Source organism: Schistocerca piceifrons, chromosome 8 (assembly GCF_021461385.2).
Source record: "Schistocerca piceifrons isolate TAMUIC-IGC-003096 chromosome 8, iqSchPice1.1, whole genome shotgun sequence".
Classification (NCBI taxonomy): Eukaryota; Metazoa; Arthropoda; class Insecta; order Orthoptera; family Acrididae; genus Schistocerca; species Schistocerca piceifrons.
The window spans coordinates 435,221,978-435,237,688 of NC_060145.1; the positions used below are offsets into that span (position 1 = coordinate 435,221,978).

Here is a 15,711-nt window from a genome sequence, read left to right on the forward strand (position 1 = left end):
CTACACTCCACGATCGCAAAGATAATGCTCTTACGACCCACATACGCGCAACACTCGAACAGGGTTGTGAGATAAAAATCGCATCTCCCCGGCGGGGAATCGAACCCCGGTCTCCCGCGTGACAGGCGGGGATACTAACCACTATACTACCGTGGATGCGCTGTAGACAGGTGCCTGTGTGCGAGAGATATGGTGCTAGTAGCCGCAAACGACCTACACTAAGTTCGGCGAGTGATAGAGCAGCAATTAAAAATCGGATGTGCCTCCCCGGCGGGGAATCGAACCCCGGTCTCCCGCGTGACAGGCGGGGATACTAACCACTATACTACCGAGGAAGACGCAGCTAGCGTCTCGAATGCACAATTATGTTACTCAAATAGCTGATACATCTCAAACCTAGCCTCCTGTTGCTGTCAGAGACAGCTGCTAAGAAATAAAAGTATGCCCCAGGTGAGGCTCGAACTCACAACCCCGGCATTGCTCACGGCTACTGCCTTATAAGTACCGTGCGCTAACCAATTGCGCCACTGGGGCTACAACAGAGTGCTTTCAGTTAGCGGTATTCACTTTGCTGCAATCCAGTGGTGGCCACAGAAACATACGATCGCCACCTGATGCCATACTGCGACTTTGGCACCTGACTACCAATGCTTCGTGCTATTCTTGTTTCATATGCTACGCTTACATGCACATCAACCGGCTCTCGTCGTCGAGAAAACGTGGGAAAACGCGCGCCTTGCCTTCTGCTACCTGTCGAACAGCGAGAGCAGATGCGTGGCAAGCTCTAAGCTCTGCAGGCGCACTGCGGCCACGCAGCTGCACGAAAGGTACCTTCCTTGGGAGCTTGCTCAGCCATGGAGAACACGTTTCTTAGCGAATTGCACTTGTCTCGTAGAAAGAAATGCTGCCACTGGCCCTGTGGCGCAACGGATAACGCGTCTGACTACGGATCAGAAGATTCCAGGTTCGAATCCTGGCAGGGTCGGCGTTTTGTTAGTTGCCGACGCGTAGCTGGGCAGTGGATTTCGTATGTCGCCGCACCGTGGAGTGCTTTGTTGCTCCTGTGCATCTCGCAGCTGCATGTCGAGTCGATCGTGGTAAATATCGCTGCCTGCAAGCGTCAGCGTAGCGTCAGTCGAGCAAAGTCGAGACAAGTCAAGCTGAGAGCTGTAGGAGATGATACGCAATTAAATACAGGCGTGTGAAAGCGACGCAGACAACACTTTCCAAGTGTCCCACGTCACGTGGCGAAGAGCCGGCGCAACCCCAGGCAGCAGAGTGGCGCAGTGGAAGCGTGCTGGGCCCATAACCCAGAGGTCCGTGGATCGAAACCACGCTCTGCTAAAATTATTTCTTTTGCGGACTGTGCCGAGCTCGATTATTACGCCCACAGCGTCGGCTGGGGTGCTTTGATACAGCGTTAACAGCATACCCCGCAGTTCTGAAATGTGAAGAATGCGAGAACCACTTCCTAAGTTGTAGCATTTTTTAAGATTTTGCGCCAACTACACTCCACGATCGCAAAGTTAATGCTCTTACGACCCACATACGCGCAACACTCGAACAGGGTTGTGAGATAAAAATCGCATCTACCCGGCGGGGAATCGAACCCCGGTCTCCCGCGTGACAGGCGGGGATACTAACCACTATACTACCGAGGATGCGGTGTAGACAGGTGCCTGTGTGCGAGAGATATGGTGCTAGTAGCCGCAAACGACCTACACTAAGTTCGGCGAGTGATAGAGCAGCAATTAAAAATCGGATGTGCCTCCCCGGCGGGGAATCGAACCCCGGTCTCCCGCGTGACAGGCGGGGATACTAACCACTATACTACCGAGGAAGACGCAGCTAGCGTCTCGAATGCACAATTATGTTACTCAAATAGCTGATACATCTCAAACCTAGCCTCCTGTTGCTGTCAGAGACAGCTGCTAAGAAATAAAAGTATGCCCCAGGTGAGGCTCGAACTCACAACCCCGGCATTGCTGACGGCTACTGCCTTATAAGTACCGTGCGCTAACCAATTGCGCCACTGGGGCTACAACAGAGTGCTTTCAGTTAGCGGTATTCACTTTGCTGCAATCCAGTGGTGGCCACAGAAACATACGATCGCCACCTGATGCCATACTGCGACTTTGGCACCTGACTACCAATGCTTCGTGCTATTCTTGTTTCATATGCTACGCTTACATGCACATCAACCGGCTCTCGTCGTCGAGAAAACGTGGGAAAACGCGCGCCTTGCCTTCTGCTACCTGTCGAACAGCGAGAGCAGATGCGTGGCAAGCTCTAAGCTCTGCAGGCGCACTGCGGCCACGCAGCTGCACGAAAGGTACCTTCCTTGGGAGCTTGCTCAGCCATGGAGAACACGTTTCTTAGCGAATTGCACTTGTCTCGTAGAAAGAAATGCTGCCACTGGCCCTGTGGCGCAACGGATAACGCGTCTGACTACGGATCAGAAGATTCCAGGTTCGAATCCTGGCAGGGTCGGCGTTTTGTTAGTTGCCGACGCGTAGCTGGGCAGTGGATTTCGTATGTCGCCGCACCGTGGAGTGCTTTGTTGCTCCTGTGCATCTCGCAGCTGCATGTCGAGTCGATCGTGGTAAATATCGCTGCCTGCAAGCGTCAGCGTAGCGTCAGTCGAGCAAAGTCGAGACAAGTCAAGCTGAGAGCTGTAGGAGATGATACGCAATTAAATACAGGCGTGTGAAAGCGACGCAGACAACACTTTCCAAGTGTCCCACGTCACGTGGCGAAGAGCCGGCGCAACCCCAGGCAGCAGAGTGGCGCAGTGGAAGCGTGCTGGGCCCATAACCCAGAGGTCCGTGGATCGAAACCACGCTCTGCTAAAATTATTTCTTTTGCGGACTGTGCCGAGCTCGATTATTACGCCCACAGCGACGGCTGGGGTGCTTTGATACAGCGTTAACAGCATACCCCGCAGTTCTGAAATGTGAAGAATGCGAGAACCACTTCCTAAGTTGTAGCATTTTTTAAGATTTTGTGCCAACTACACTCCACGATCGCAAAGTTAATGCTCTTACGACCCACATACGCGCAACACTCGAACAGGGTTGTGAGATAAAAATCGCATCTCCCCGGCGGGGAATCGAACCCCGGTCTCCCGCGTGACAGGCGGGGATACTAACCACTATACTACCGAGGATGCGCTGTAGACAGGTGCCTGTGTGCGAGAGATATGGTGCTAGTAGCCGCAAACGACCTACACTAAGTTCGGCGAGTGATAGAGCAGCAATTAAAAATCGGATGTGCCTCCCCGGCGGGGAATCGAACCCCGGTCTCCCGCGTGACAGGCGGGGATACTAACCACTATACTACCGAGGAAGACGCAGCTAGCGTCTCGAATGCACAATTATGTTACTCAAATAGCTGATACATCTCAAACCTAGCCTCCTGTTGCTGTCAGAGACAGCTGCTAAGAAATAAAAGTATGCCCCAGGTGAGGCTCGAACTCACAACCCCGGCATTGCTGACGGCTACTGCCTTATAAGTACCGTGCGCTAACCAATTGCGCCACTGGGGCTACAACAGAGTGCTTTCAGTTAGCGGTATTCACTTTGCTGCAATCCAGTGGTGGCCACAGAAACATACGATCGCCACCTGATGCCATACTGCGACTTTGGCACCTGACTACCAATGCTTCGTGCTATTCTTGTTTCATATGCTACGCTTACATGCACATCAACCGGCTCTCGTCGTCGAGAAAACGTGGGAAAACGCGCGCCTTGCCTTCTGCTACCTGTCGAACAGCGAGAGCAGATGCGTGGCAAGCTCTAAGCTCTGCAGGCGCACTGCGGCCACGCAGCTGCACGAAAGGTACCTTCCTTGGGAGCTTGCTCAGCCATGGAGAACACGTTTCTTAGCGAATTGCACTTGTCTCGTAGAAAGAAATGCTGCCACTGGCCCTGTGGCGCAACGGATAACGCGTCTGACTACGGATCAGAAGATTCCAGGTTCGAATCCTGGCAGGGTCGGCGTTTTGTTAGTTGCCGACGCGTAGCTGGGCAGTGGATTTCGTATGTCGCCGCACCGTGGAGTGCTTTGTTGCTCCTGTGCATCTCGCAGCTGCATGTCGAGTCGATCGTGGTAAATATCGCTGCCTGCAAGCGTCAGCGTAGCGTCAGTCGAGCAAAGTCGAGACAAGTCAAGCTGAGAGCTGTAGGAGATGATACGCAATTAAATACAGGCGTGTGAAAGCGACGCAGACAACACTTTCCAAGTGTCCCACGTCACGTGGCGAAGAGCCGGCGCAACCCCAGGCAGCAGAGTGGCGCAGTGGAAGCGTGCTGGGCCCATAACCCAGAGGTCCGTGGATCGAAACCACGCTCTGCTAAAATTATTTCTTTTGCGGACTGTGCCGAGCTCGATTATTACGCCCACAGCGACGGCTGGGGTGCTTTGATACAGCGTTAACAGCATACCCCGCAGTTCTGAAATGTGAAGAATGCGAGAACCACTTCCTAAGTTGTAGCATTTTTTAAGATTTTGTGCCAACTACACTCCACGATCGCAAAGTTAATGCTCTTACGACCCACATACGCGCAACACTCGAACAGGGTTGTGAGATAAAAATCGCATCTCCCCGGCGGGGAATCGAACCCCGGTCTCCCGCGTGACAGGCGGGGATACTAACCACTATACTACCGAGGATGCGCTGTAGACAGGTGCCTGTGTGCGAGAGATATGGTGCTAGTAGCCGCAAACGACCTACACTAAGTTCGGCGAGTGATAGAGCAGCAATTAAAAATCGGATGTGCCTCCCCGGCGGGGAATCGAACCCCGGTCTCCCGCGTGACAGGCGGGGATACTAACCACTATACTACCGAGGAAGACGCAGCTAGCGTCTCGAATGCACAATTATGTTACTCAAATAGCTGATACATCTCAAACCTAGCCTCCTGTTGCTGTCAGAGACAGCTGCTAAGAAATAAAAGTATGCCCCAGGTGAGGCTCGAACTCACAACCCCGGCATTGCTGACGGCTACTGCCTTATAAGTACCGTGCGCTAACCAATTGCGCCACTGGGGCTACAACAGAGTGCTTTCAGTTAGCGGTATTCACTTTGCTGCAATCCAGTGGTGGCCACAGAAACATACGATCGCCACCTGATGCCATACTGCGACTTTGGCACCTGACTACCAATGCTTCGTGCTATTCTTGTTTCATATGCTACGCTTACATGCACATCAACCGGCTCTCGTCGTCGAGAAAACGTGGGAAAACGCGCGCCTTGCCTTCTGCTACCTGTCGAACAGCGAGAGCAGATGCGTGGCAAGCTCTAAGCTCTGCAGGCGCACTGCGGCCACGCAGCTGCACGAAAGGTACCTTCCTTGGGAGCTTGCTCAGCCATGCAGAACACGTTTCTTAGCGAATTGCACTTGTCTCGTAGAAAGAAATGCTGCCACTGGCCCTGTGGCGCAACGGATAACGCGTCTGACTACGGATCAGAAGATTCCAGGTTCGAATCCTGGCAGGGTCGGCGTTTTGTTAGTTGCCGACGCGTAGCTGGGCAGTGGATTTCGTATGTCGCCGCACCGTGGAGTGCTTTGTTGCTCCTGTGCATCTCGCAGCTGCATGTCGAGTCGATCGTGGTAAATATCGCTGCCTGCAAGCGTCAGCGTAGCGTCAGTCGAGCAAAGTCGAGACAAGTCAAGCTGAGAGCTGTAGGAGATGATACGCAATTAAATACAGGCGTGTGAAAGCGACGCAGACAACACTTTCCAAGTGTCCCACGTCACGTGGCGAAGAGCCGGCGCAACCCCAGGCAGCAGAGTGGCGCAGTGGAAGCGTGCTGGGCCCATAACCCAGAGGTCCGTGGATCGAAACCACGCTCTGCTAAAATTATTTCTTTTGCGGACTGTGCCGAGCTCGATTATTTCGCCCACAGCGTCGGCTGGGGTGCTTTGATACAGCGTTAACAGCATACCCCGCAGTTCTGAAATGTGAAGAATGCGAGAACCACTTCCTAAGTTGTAGCATTTTTTAAGATTTTGCGCCAACTACACTCCACGATCGCAAAGTTAATGCTCTTACGACCCACATACGCGCAACACTCGAACAGGGTTGTGAGATAAAAATCGCATCTACCCGGCGGGGAATCGAACCCCGGTCTCCCGCGTGACAGGCGGGGATACTAACCACTATACTACCGAGGATGCGCTGTAGACAGGTGCCTGTGTGCGAGAGATATGGTGCTAGTAGCCGCAAACGACCTACACTAAGTTCGGCGAGTGATAGAGCAGCAATTAAAAATCGGATGTGCCTCCCCGGCGGGGAATCGAACCCCGGTCTCCCGCGTGACAGGCGGGGATACTAACCACTATACTACCGAGGAAGACGCAGCTAGCGTCTCGAATGCACAATTATGTTACTCAAATAGCTGATACATCTCAAACCTAGCCTCCTGTTGCTGTCAGAGACAGCTGCTAAGAAATAAAAGTATGCCCCAGGTGAGGCTCGAACTCACAACCCCGGCATTGCTGACGGCTACTGCCTTATAAGTACCGTGCGCTAACCAATTGCGCCACTGGGGCTACAACAGAGTGCTTTCAGTTAGCGGTATTCACTTTGCTGCAATCCAGTGGTGGCCACAGAAACATACGATCGCCACCTGATGCCATACTGCGACTTTGGCACCTGACTACCAATGCTTCGTGCTATTCTTGTTTCATATGCTACGCTTACATGCACATCAACCGGCTCTCGTCGTCGAGAAAACGTGGGAAAACGCGCGCCTTGCCTTCTGCTACCTGTCGAACAGCGAGAGCAGATGCGTGGCAAGCTCTAAGCTCTGCAGGCGCACTGCGGCCACGCAGCTGCACGAAAGGTACCTTCCTTGGGAGCTTGCTCAGCCATGGAGAACACGTTTCTTAGCGAATTGCACTTGTCTCGTAGAAAGAAATGCTGCCACTGGCCCTGTGGCGCAACGGATAACGCGTCTGACTACGGATCAGAAGATTCCAGGTTCGAATCCTGGCAGGGTCGGCGTTTTGTTAGTTGCCGACGCGTAGCTGGGCAGTGGATTTCGTATGTCGCCGCACCGTGGAGTGCTTTGTTGCTCCTGTGCATCTCGCAGCTGCATGTCGAGTCGATCGTGGTAAATATCGCTGCCTGCAAGCGTCAGCGTAGCGTCAGTCGAGCAAAGTCGAGACAAGTCAAGCTGAGAGCTGTAGGAGATGATACGCAATTAAATACAGGCGTGTGAAAGCGACGCAGACAACACTTTCCAAGTGTCCCACGTCACGTGGCGAAGAGCCGGCGCAACCCCAGGCAGCAGAGTGGCGCAGTGGAAGCGTGCTGGGCCCATAACCCAGAGGTCCGTGGATCGAAACCACGCTCTGCTAAAATTATTTCTTTTGCGGACTGTGCCGAGCTCGATTATTACGCCCACAGCGACGGCTGGGGTGCTTTGATACAGCGTTAACAGCATACCCCGCAGTTCTGAAATGTGAAGAATGCGAGAACCACTTCCTAAGTTGTAGCATTTTTTAAGATTTTGTGCCAACTACACTCCACGATCGCAAAGTTAATGCTCTTACGACCCACATACGCGCAACACTCGAACAGGGTTGTGAGATAAAAATCGCATCTCCCCGGCGGGGAATCGAACCCCGGTCTCCCGCGTGACAGGCGGGGATACTAACCACTATACTACCGAGGATGCGCTGTAGACAGGTGCCTGTGTGCGAGAGATATGGTGCTAGTAGCCGCAAACGACCTACACTAAGTTCGGCGAGTGATAGAGCAGCAATTAAAAATCGGATGTGCCTCCCCGGCGGGGAATCGAACCCCGGTCTCCCGCGTGACAGGCGGGGATACTAACCACTATACTACCGAGGAAGACGCAGCTAGCGTCTCGAATGCACAATTATGTTACTCAAATAGCTGATACATCTCAAACCTAGCCTCCTGTTGCTGTCAGAGACAGCTGCTAAGAAATAAAAGTATGCCCCAGGTGAGGCTCGAACTCACAACCCCGGCATTGCTGACGGCTACTGCCTTATAAGTACCGTGCGCTAACCAATTGCGCCACTGGGGCTACAACAGAGTGCTTTCAGTTAGCGGTATTCACTTTGCTGCAATCCAGTGGTGGCCACAGAAACATACGATCGCCACCTGATGCCATACTGCGACTTTGGCACCTGACTACCAATGCTTCGTGCTATTCTTGTTTCATATGCTACGCTTACATGCACATCAACCGGCTCTCGTCGTCGAGAAAACGTGGGAAAACGCGCGCCTTGCCTTCTGCTACCTGTCGAACAGCGAGAGCAGATGCGTGGCAAGCTCTAAGCTCTGCAGGCGCACTGCGGCCACGCAGCTGCACGAAAGGTACCTTCCTTGGGAGCTTGCTCAGCCATGGAGAACACGTTTCTTAGCGAATTGCACTTGTCTCGTAGAAAGAAATGCTGCCACTGGCCCTGTGGCGCAACGGATAACGCGTCTGACTACGGATCAGAAGATTCCAGGTTCGAATCCTGGCAGGGTCGGCGTTTTGTTAGTTGCCGACGCGTAGCTGGGCAGTGGATTTCGTATGTCGCCGCACCGTGGAGTGCTTTGTTGCTCCTGTGCATCTCGCAGCTGCATGTCGAGTCGATCGTGGTAAATATCGCTGCCTGCAAGCGTCAGCGTAGCGTCAGTCGAGCAAAGTCGAGACAAGTCAAGCTGAGAGCTGTATAGGAGATGATACGCAATTAAATACAGGCGTGTGAAAGCGACGCAGACAACACTTTCCAAGTGTCCCACGTCACGTGGCGAAGAGCCGGCGCAACCCCAGGCAGCAGAGTGGCGCAGTGGAAGCGTGCTGGGCCCATAACCCAGAGGTCCGTGGATCGAAACCACGCTCTGCTAAAATTATTTCTTTTGCGGACTGTGCCGAGCTCGATTATTACGCCCACAGCGTCGGCTGGGGTGCTTTGATACAGCGTTAACAGCATACCCCGCAGTTCTGAAATGTGAAGAATGCGAGAACCACTTCCTAAGTTGTAGCATTTTTTAAGATTTTGCGCCAACTACACTCCACGATCGCAAAGTTAATGCTCTTACGACCCACATACGCGCAACACTCGAACAGGGTTTTGAGATAAAAATCGCATCTACCCGGCGGGGAATCGAACCCCGGTCTCCCGCGTGACAGGCGGGGATACTAACCACTATACTACCGAGGAAGACGCAGCTAGCGTCTCGAATGCACAATTATGTTACTCAAATAGCTGATACATCTCAAACCTAGCCTCCTGTTGCTGTCAGAGACAGCTGCTAAGAAATAAAAGTATGCCCCAGGTGAGGCTCGAACTCACAACCTTGGCATTGCTCACGGCTACTGCCTTATAAGTACCGTGCGCTAACCAATTGCGCCACTTTTTTTTTTTTTTTTTTTTTTTGCACGACGCTCTAACCAACTGAGCTAACTTTTTTTTTTTCTCTTTTTTTCAGACGCCTTAACCACTCTTTTTTTTTTTTTTTTTTTTTTTTTTTTTTTTTTTTTTTTTTTTTTTTTTTTTTTTTTTGCCCGCCGTAACCTTCTCATGTTAGTAGTGTGCGCGGGACTATATTTTATGATATGTTTTTTTTTATTTTTTTTTATGTTTTTTTATTTTTTTATATTATGTTGTTTATTTTTTTTACCTTTTTTTTCCTTTATTGTTCCTTATTTCTTTAATTAAAGCTTGGTTAATTCGAGCGCCATTGGGTAGTTGGCAAAAAGTATTTTATATCTGGGGTTACTGACAAGTTGTGTCGCTTTACTTACACTGTAGATTCTGAAATCATCATACGTATCGTCTTTTCGTTTAGTCATAATATAATCTATTGTATGGCCTGCTAACCAGGTCCACATATTCCATTTCGACGGGGGGAAAAGTTCGTTATCAGGCTGCAGTATCATCTCGGGTGTTATTGCCGTGATCGTAGTTCTCCCGACCAGCGCCAGTTGCCGCCGACACCATTCCCATATCTTTTTATTTTCCCCACAGATACATCTGTGCTGCAGTGTATCTATGAGGTCGCAGTCGCTGCACTTCTCGGTGGTTGCCAACTTGATTCTGTGGAGCTTTTCCTTAGTAGAAATTGTTTCGTTCACTACCTTGTACCACGTGGATCTGATGCCCGTATCCAGGACCGTATTAGTTATGTTCTTCCAGACCTTGGACCACCGTATATGTGGGTGCTTGATTTCCATTCTGTTCTTTCGAGCATTGTCGTTCAGATACTTATACAGCTCTGCTGTTGTTTTGTCGCGTAAGACAGTGGTCTGCCGCCGAAGGTAACTCATGTCAAGAAAAAACCTCCTGATGTGATTGAATGTGGGCGGTATGGAGTCCAAGCGGACAGGGGCCTCTAAACTAATGGGCCTGTGTGACTCGATGACAGCTCTGAGTACACTGTGTGGGTATTCGTGATAAATTTGGAGAGTTCTACGTATCAGAAGTGCTCGACATTTAGCGTCAACATCGACCACACCAAGGCCCCCATGACTGGGGGGGAGTGTCGTCACATTGATTCCCACTTTGAAGATATCACCTCGCCAGAGGTACCAACCGACAGCTGCCATCACCCGACTGGCTATTTTATCAATTATAGGTAGTATTTGGCCCACATACCAAATTTTCGATAAGATTTTTGTGTTTACAAAATGTACCCTTTGTAGTAAATTTTGTACTCTACTATTATTCTGTTGCAGGCACGCTCTCGTCATGTTGAGAATGTCCCTCCAAGCCGCCGCTGTCGTTTTCAGAGGGCAACTGCACATTTTGAGACCGAGAAGTTTCAGATTGTCGGTTCGCTCATATTCGTCAGTCCCGTGGAAAGGGAACCCATTCCCCAAAGGCAGCAATTTTGTTTTACGTCTGTTGAGTTTCGAACCGGACGCTTGTTCATAGTCCTGAACGATAGACTGCACGTCACGAAGGTCATGTGCAGAAGTAAGCACTACCCCCACATCATCCGCATATGCAATGCAAGTAATGGTGCTGCCATATATATTTATTCCTGGGAGCTGTTGATTGATCCTCCTAATGAGTGGCTCTATCGCAATGACAAAAAGCGTCATTGACAAGGGACAGCCCTGGCGGATAGACTTCTCTATAGGAATTGAGTGCGTAAGATGTCCATTAACGTTGATCTTTGACGTGGCCCGGTTCAAAAGATTTTTAATCATCTGGACGAATTGTTCTCCAAATCCAAGATGGGTCATCAACGGAAAAAGGTAATGGTGTCGGATCCTGTCAAAGGCTTTATTAAGATCGAGTGCTAAAATTGCCGCTTCCAGACCTGTAGTTGCGCAGTAGCTGATGATCTCTCTGTAGTCAGTCAGACTCTTAATGATCGTGCGCCCAGGAACCGCCGCCGTCTGACTAGGGTGTATTATTTTAGGAAGGACTCGTTTGATCCTGGCTGCCATGACGCGGGCTACTATCTTGTAGTCCGTGTTAAGTAAACAAATGGGGCGGAATTTATTCATGTCGTTACAGGGGTATTCTTTAGGGATGAGAACGATGATGCCGTCGTTGAAACCTTCAGGTATATTTTGCCCTTCTTTAATTTCATTACATATTTCGACAAAACACCTTTCTAGCAAATACCAAAACTGTTTATAAAATTCCACCGGTAGCCCATCCGCACCAGGAGATTTATTTCCCTGCGCCTTTTGGAGCGCTGATTTGAGTTCTTGTGGGGTTATGTCCGCCAACAACAGGTCTGCAGCTGGTGGGTCCAGTCTTTCAGGTAGGCTAGTTTGCATACGTATCACAGACTCGTCGTCCGCGGGTTCCAAGGCATAAAGCTTAGTGTAGTATTCTGCTACACATGTCTTGATGCCGCCTTGATCATTAACCTGGTTACCGTCCTCTGTTCGGAGACTATAGATCATTTTACGCTGTGCGCGACGCTTCTCTGCCCCAAGATGATATACCGAGGGTATTTCCCCCGCCGTGCTATGATGGTCCCTGGAGCGGATCATAATACCTTCCATTCGTTTCCTCTTCAATGCCGTTAATTTCGCCTTGACTTTTTTAATTCGTAAAAAGGTGTCTGCTGTTGGACAATTGCCTTCATATAATTCCCGAAGGCAGCGGAAGTAAAATTCGAACATACTCTGTTGGTCGCGGTTTCGTTCATAACAGTACGTTTTTAAGCAACGGATGAGTTGAGGTTTCGCACATTTGTACCACCAGCATAAGGTACTGGGGAAGTTCCGTCGTCGCCTGCTGCAGGTGCCCCACACGACTTCCATTCGTGTTCGCAAATCATCTTCTTGAAGAACAGCGACGTTTAGTTTCCACATGTTTCTGCCACGAAAGATGTTCTGTCGAGGCATTTTCAGGAGACAGTGATAGGCGAGATGGTCAGAAAAGTACACTGGCCACGTTTCAGGCCCTCCGACATTTGCACGTAAACACTGTGTGACATAAATTCTATCAAGTCGACTGGACGACGTAGAAGTGTGGAACGTGAAGCAGGGGCGGTCTCCATTAATGAGCTCCCACGTGTCAGTCAATCGCAACTCTCGTACGAGGCGGCCCAACTCCGCACTTGTATTAAAAGTCGGATGTTGATCTTTCCGCTTAAGCACGCAATTAAAGTCACCGGCTAAAACCATTCCCTCTCTAGCTCCTCTGATCAAATACAATAGGTCTTCGTCGTAAAAACGAGACCGTTGCTCTCGATTTTGGTGTCCGGAGGGGGCATAGATATTTACGAATCGAATCCCATTTATTGAACAAGAGATTCCTCGGCCGTTTTCCAGCCGTTCAAAGTCAGATGCTTCTATTCCATCCTTTAATAAGATGGCGGTGCCAGATGCGCTACGTAACGTTGTGTTTAAGAATACTGCATAACCTGCAATATTGATCCGGAACCCACTAGCAACCTCTTGTAACATAGCAATATCAACGTCAGCGCTATAGAGGTAATCCCGGAGACTATCGACCTTCTGTATCGACGTGATTTTATTTATGTTCAGTGTGGCGATTTTATAAGTTTGCAGATGTGCCATGTAAGGGAAGACGATCCTTTTTGGTGGGGATGTTTCGTTGTGTTTAATAGATTTACTGATTTAAGTATTTATCATGTCCCTTTGTCAACGCTTACTGCAAATCGTATCATTATCAAGCATCACCAGTTGGCTAGCATGTTGGTGGACCACCACTCCCTGACGTCCGGAAGTTAACATTTTGGGGTGTCTGAATCCCGTACGTTGTACGCCCATCCTTTATCTGCAGTGCACGAATTAGTAAAATTCCGAGTCCTCATCATCCTGCTCCCGCGCGAACCGATCGCCTCCGTGTTCCTCGCCGTCGGTCTTTCCCTCCATCGTAGTAGCTGTGGGTGCATGTCCGCGGCCCTCGACATCGTCTTCCATCTCCTGGGCCCAGTCCAGCCTGGAATCGTCTGTGCGTGTACGTTTCTTCTCCTCGACCATGTCCAATGATTGTTTATCCTTCTTCTTTGGAGGGCGTGTTCCCGAACCTGTAGAGCCAGATGCGTCCAGAATGTCCGGCGCACGGTCTGGCACGTCCTCCTTCCGTGATTTCTTAAGCGTCTTCGGGCTCTGTGGGCGGTGTTCCGACGACGTTTCGTGCATTATATGATAAAACTGCGTCGCCTTTTCTCTCAACGGTGGTGCACATGTTGCCGCCCCTGCATGAGCAATTCTGCGCTTTTTGGTGTCCTGGGACAGCATCGCTGAGGCATTCGCGTTTGTCTGCATCATGTCAATATCCGATAAGTCTACCTGCCCCTCGTCGTGTGTGCGCACCACATTATTTCGTTGTAAGTCGCCGTCCACCGTTGACACCTCGGTGCTTCCGACCGGCGAGATCTGAGCGTCAGTTGCTGACAAATCCGGACGGGGGGTATCCAAACGTACTTCATGCTGCAATAGGGCCCCAGTAGCAGTACTGTCGTCCTCTGTAGTAGATGTGGTGGTCGGGGGTTGACGGAGTACCGCGGAATACCTCACGGGCAGTTGCGACATAGTGGATTGCACTTTCGCCTCACCGACTGGTATTTGCGTCACGCGTCTTTGGGGACAATCAGTGCGGACATGTCCGGGAGAACCACATGCTGCGCATGTCCTCGGTTGACCATCATACATAACTATTGCTCTGTACCCGCAGACATTGATATACGATGGTATATGCTTTTGTAAATCAATTTTCACTTGGCGAATACCATTCAACACCGGAAATTTATGCATAGTAGACCACTTTTCCGCGACATTAGAGAGAACTGTACCGTAAGGTTTGAGCACAGAGTTAATTTGCTCGGCTGTAATTTCAAATGGCAGTTCGAAAATGCGAACGGTCCTAAGACCTAAACCAGCCTGAGTAACTTGCACATCTCCGATAGTACCGTCCGAATGTTTAAATTTCAGGGTCCCTCCACAAGCTTCAACAATGTTATCACACGTGACAGCATTTTTCAACTTAAGATAAACTGTACTACTACAGATCGACAAGTGAATTCCAATAAGATCGTCCATATTCAGTTTCAAACAGTCTTCTATAAAGTTCTCTACTTCAAAAGATGTCGGTCGAACTAAAGACTGGTCAAACATCAACTTCAATGTGTCTCTTCGTGGTGGTTGTGCCATTACGAATTTCTAACCATGAATCGTCGTTTCAGGGAAACAAGTACGCTAAGCGGCGTAACACTCACCACAACAGTCACGGGCAGCGGCGGCGAGAACGTAAACACAGCGCGTCCGCACAGCTCGCTCGCCGAAACCAGACTGTGCCACTGGGGCTACAACAGAGTGCTTTCAGTTAGCGGTATTCACTTTGCTGCAATCCAGTGGTGGCCACAGAAACATACGATCGCCACCTGATGCCATACTGCGACTTTGGCACCTGACTACCAATGCTTCGTGCTATTCTTGTTTCATATGCTACGCTTACATGCACATCAACCGGCTCTCGTCGTCGAGAAAACGTGGGAAAACGCGCGCCTTGCCTTCTGCTACCTGTCGAACAGCGAGAGCAGATGCGTGGCAAGCTCTAAGCTCTGCAGGCGCACTGCGGCCACGCAGCTGCACGAAAGGTACCTTCCTTGGGAGCTTGCTCAGCCATGCAGAACACGTTTCTTAGCGAATTGCACTTGTCTCGTAGAAAGAAATGCTGCCACTGGCCCTGTGGCGCAACGGATAACGCGTCTGACTACGGATCAGAAGATTCCAGGTTCGAATCCTGGCAGGGTCGGCGTTTTGTTAGTTGCCGACGCGTAGCTGGGCAGTGGATTTCGTATGTCGCCGCACCGTGGAGTGCTTTGTTGCTCCTGTGCATCTCGCAGCTGCATGTCGAGTCGATCGTGGTAAATATCGCTGCCTGCAAGCGTCAGCGTAGCGTCAGTCGAGCAAAGTCGAGACAAGTCAAGCTGAGAGCTGTAGGAGATGATACGCAATTAAATACAGGCGTGTGAAAGCGACGCAGACAACACTTTCCAAGTGTCCCACGTCACGTGGCGAAGAGCCGGCGCAACCCCAGGCAGCAGAGTGGCGCAGTGGAAGCGTGCTGGGCCCATAACCCAGAGGTCCGTGGATCGAAACCACGCTCTGCTAAAATTATTTCTTTTGCGGACTGTGCCGAGCTCGATTATTACGCCCACAGCGTCGGCTGGGGTGCTTTGATACAGCGTTAACAGCATACCCCGCAGTTCTGAAATGTGAAGAATGCGAGAACCACTTCCTAAGTT

General features: G+C 50.6%; 26 non-coding genes across 26 annotated transcripts; 7 read left to right on the forward strand and 19 right to left on the reverse strand.

Annotated features, from left to right (window-relative positions):
• Window positions 1-84: 84 nt before the first annotated feature.
• Window positions 85-156, reverse strand: Trnad-guc. Its single transcript has one exon. It is a non-coding gene; the product is annotated as a tRNA-Asp (tRNA).
• Window positions 157-263: 107 nt separating this feature from the next.
• Trnad-guc lies at window positions 264-335 on the reverse strand. The gene has a single exon. It is a non-coding gene; the product is annotated as a tRNA-Asp (tRNA).
• A 107-nt stretch (window positions 336-442) lies between these two features.
• On the reverse strand, window positions 443-534 carry Trnai-uau. Its single transcript is given in 2 exon segments — window positions 443-478; window positions 497-534. It is a non-coding gene; the product is annotated as a tRNA-Ile (tRNA).
• Window positions 535-912: 378 nt separating this feature from the next.
• Trnar-acg lies at window positions 913-985 on the forward strand. The gene has a single exon. It is a non-coding gene; the product is annotated as a tRNA-Arg (tRNA).
• Window positions 986-1,587: 602 nt separating this feature from the next.
• Trnad-guc lies at window positions 1,588-1,661 on the reverse strand. The gene has a single exon. It is a non-coding gene; the product is annotated as a tRNA-Asp (tRNA).
• Window positions 1,662-1,768: 107 nt separating this feature from the next.
• Trnad-guc lies at window positions 1,769-1,840 on the reverse strand. The gene has a single exon. It is a non-coding gene; the product is annotated as a tRNA-Asp (tRNA).
• Window positions 1,841-1,947: 107 nt separating this feature from the next.
• Window positions 1,948-2,039, reverse strand: Trnai-uau. Its single transcript is given in 2 exon segments — window positions 1,948-1,983; window positions 2,002-2,039. It is a non-coding gene; the product is annotated as a tRNA-Ile (tRNA).
• Window positions 2,040-2,417: 378 nt separating this feature from the next.
• Trnar-acg lies at window positions 2,418-2,490 on the forward strand. The gene has a single exon. It is a non-coding gene; the product is annotated as a tRNA-Arg (tRNA).
• A 604-nt stretch (window positions 2,491-3,094) lies between these two features.
• Window positions 3,095-3,166, reverse strand: Trnad-guc. Its single transcript has one exon. It is a non-coding gene; the product is annotated as a tRNA-Asp (tRNA).
• A 107-nt stretch (window positions 3,167-3,273) lies between these two features.
• Trnad-guc lies at window positions 3,274-3,345 on the reverse strand. Its single transcript has one exon. It is a non-coding gene; the product is annotated as a tRNA-Asp (tRNA).
• A 107-nt stretch (window positions 3,346-3,452) lies between these two features.
• Window positions 3,453-3,544, reverse strand: Trnai-uau. The gene is given in 2 exon segments: window positions 3,453-3,488; window positions 3,507-3,544. It is a non-coding gene; the product is annotated as a tRNA-Ile (tRNA).
• A 378-nt stretch (window positions 3,545-3,922) lies between these two features.
• Window positions 3,923-3,995, forward strand: Trnar-acg. The gene has a single exon. It is a non-coding gene; the product is annotated as a tRNA-Arg (tRNA).
• A 604-nt stretch (window positions 3,996-4,599) lies between these two features.
• Trnad-guc lies at window positions 4,600-4,671 on the reverse strand. The gene has a single exon. It is a non-coding gene; the product is annotated as a tRNA-Asp (tRNA).
• Window positions 4,672-4,778: 107 nt separating this feature from the next.
• Trnad-guc lies at window positions 4,779-4,850 on the reverse strand. Its single transcript has one exon. It is a non-coding gene; the product is annotated as a tRNA-Asp (tRNA).
• A 107-nt stretch (window positions 4,851-4,957) lies between these two features.
• Trnai-uau lies at window positions 4,958-5,049 on the reverse strand. Its single transcript is given in 2 exon segments — window positions 4,958-4,993; window positions 5,012-5,049. It is a non-coding gene; the product is annotated as a tRNA-Ile (tRNA).
• Window positions 5,050-5,427: 378 nt separating this feature from the next.
• Window positions 5,428-5,500, forward strand: Trnar-acg. The gene has a single exon. It is a non-coding gene; the product is annotated as a tRNA-Arg (tRNA).
• Window positions 5,501-6,102: 602 nt separating this feature from the next.
• Window positions 6,103-6,176, reverse strand: Trnad-guc. The gene has a single exon. It is a non-coding gene; the product is annotated as a tRNA-Asp (tRNA).
• Window positions 6,177-6,283: 107 nt separating this feature from the next.
• Trnad-guc lies at window positions 6,284-6,355 on the reverse strand. Its single transcript has one exon. It is a non-coding gene; the product is annotated as a tRNA-Asp (tRNA).
• Window positions 6,356-6,462: 107 nt separating this feature from the next.
• Trnai-uau lies at window positions 6,463-6,554 on the reverse strand. Its single transcript is given in 2 exon segments — window positions 6,463-6,498; window positions 6,517-6,554. It is a non-coding gene; the product is annotated as a tRNA-Ile (tRNA).
• Window positions 6,555-6,932: 378 nt separating this feature from the next.
• On the forward strand, window positions 6,933-7,005 carry Trnar-acg. Its single transcript has one exon. It is a non-coding gene; the product is annotated as a tRNA-Arg (tRNA).
• Window positions 7,006-7,609: 604 nt separating this feature from the next.
• On the reverse strand, window positions 7,610-7,681 carry Trnad-guc. Its single transcript has one exon. It is a non-coding gene; the product is annotated as a tRNA-Asp (tRNA).
• Window positions 7,682-7,788: 107 nt separating this feature from the next.
• On the reverse strand, window positions 7,789-7,860 carry Trnad-guc. Its single transcript has one exon. It is a non-coding gene; the product is annotated as a tRNA-Asp (tRNA).
• A 107-nt stretch (window positions 7,861-7,967) lies between these two features.
• Trnai-uau lies at window positions 7,968-8,059 on the reverse strand. The gene is given in 2 exon segments: window positions 7,968-8,003; window positions 8,022-8,059. It is a non-coding gene; the product is annotated as a tRNA-Ile (tRNA).
• Window positions 8,060-8,437: 378 nt separating this feature from the next.
• On the forward strand, window positions 8,438-8,510 carry Trnar-acg. The gene has a single exon. It is a non-coding gene; the product is annotated as a tRNA-Arg (tRNA).
• A 604-nt stretch (window positions 8,511-9,114) lies between these two features.
• Window positions 9,115-9,188, reverse strand: Trnad-guc. Its single transcript has one exon. It is a non-coding gene; the product is annotated as a tRNA-Asp (tRNA).
• A 5,957-nt stretch (window positions 9,189-15,145) lies between these two features.
• Window positions 15,146-15,218, forward strand: Trnar-acg. The gene has a single exon. It is a non-coding gene; the product is annotated as a tRNA-Arg (tRNA).
• The last annotated feature ends 493 nt before the right edge of the window (window positions 15,219-15,711 follow it).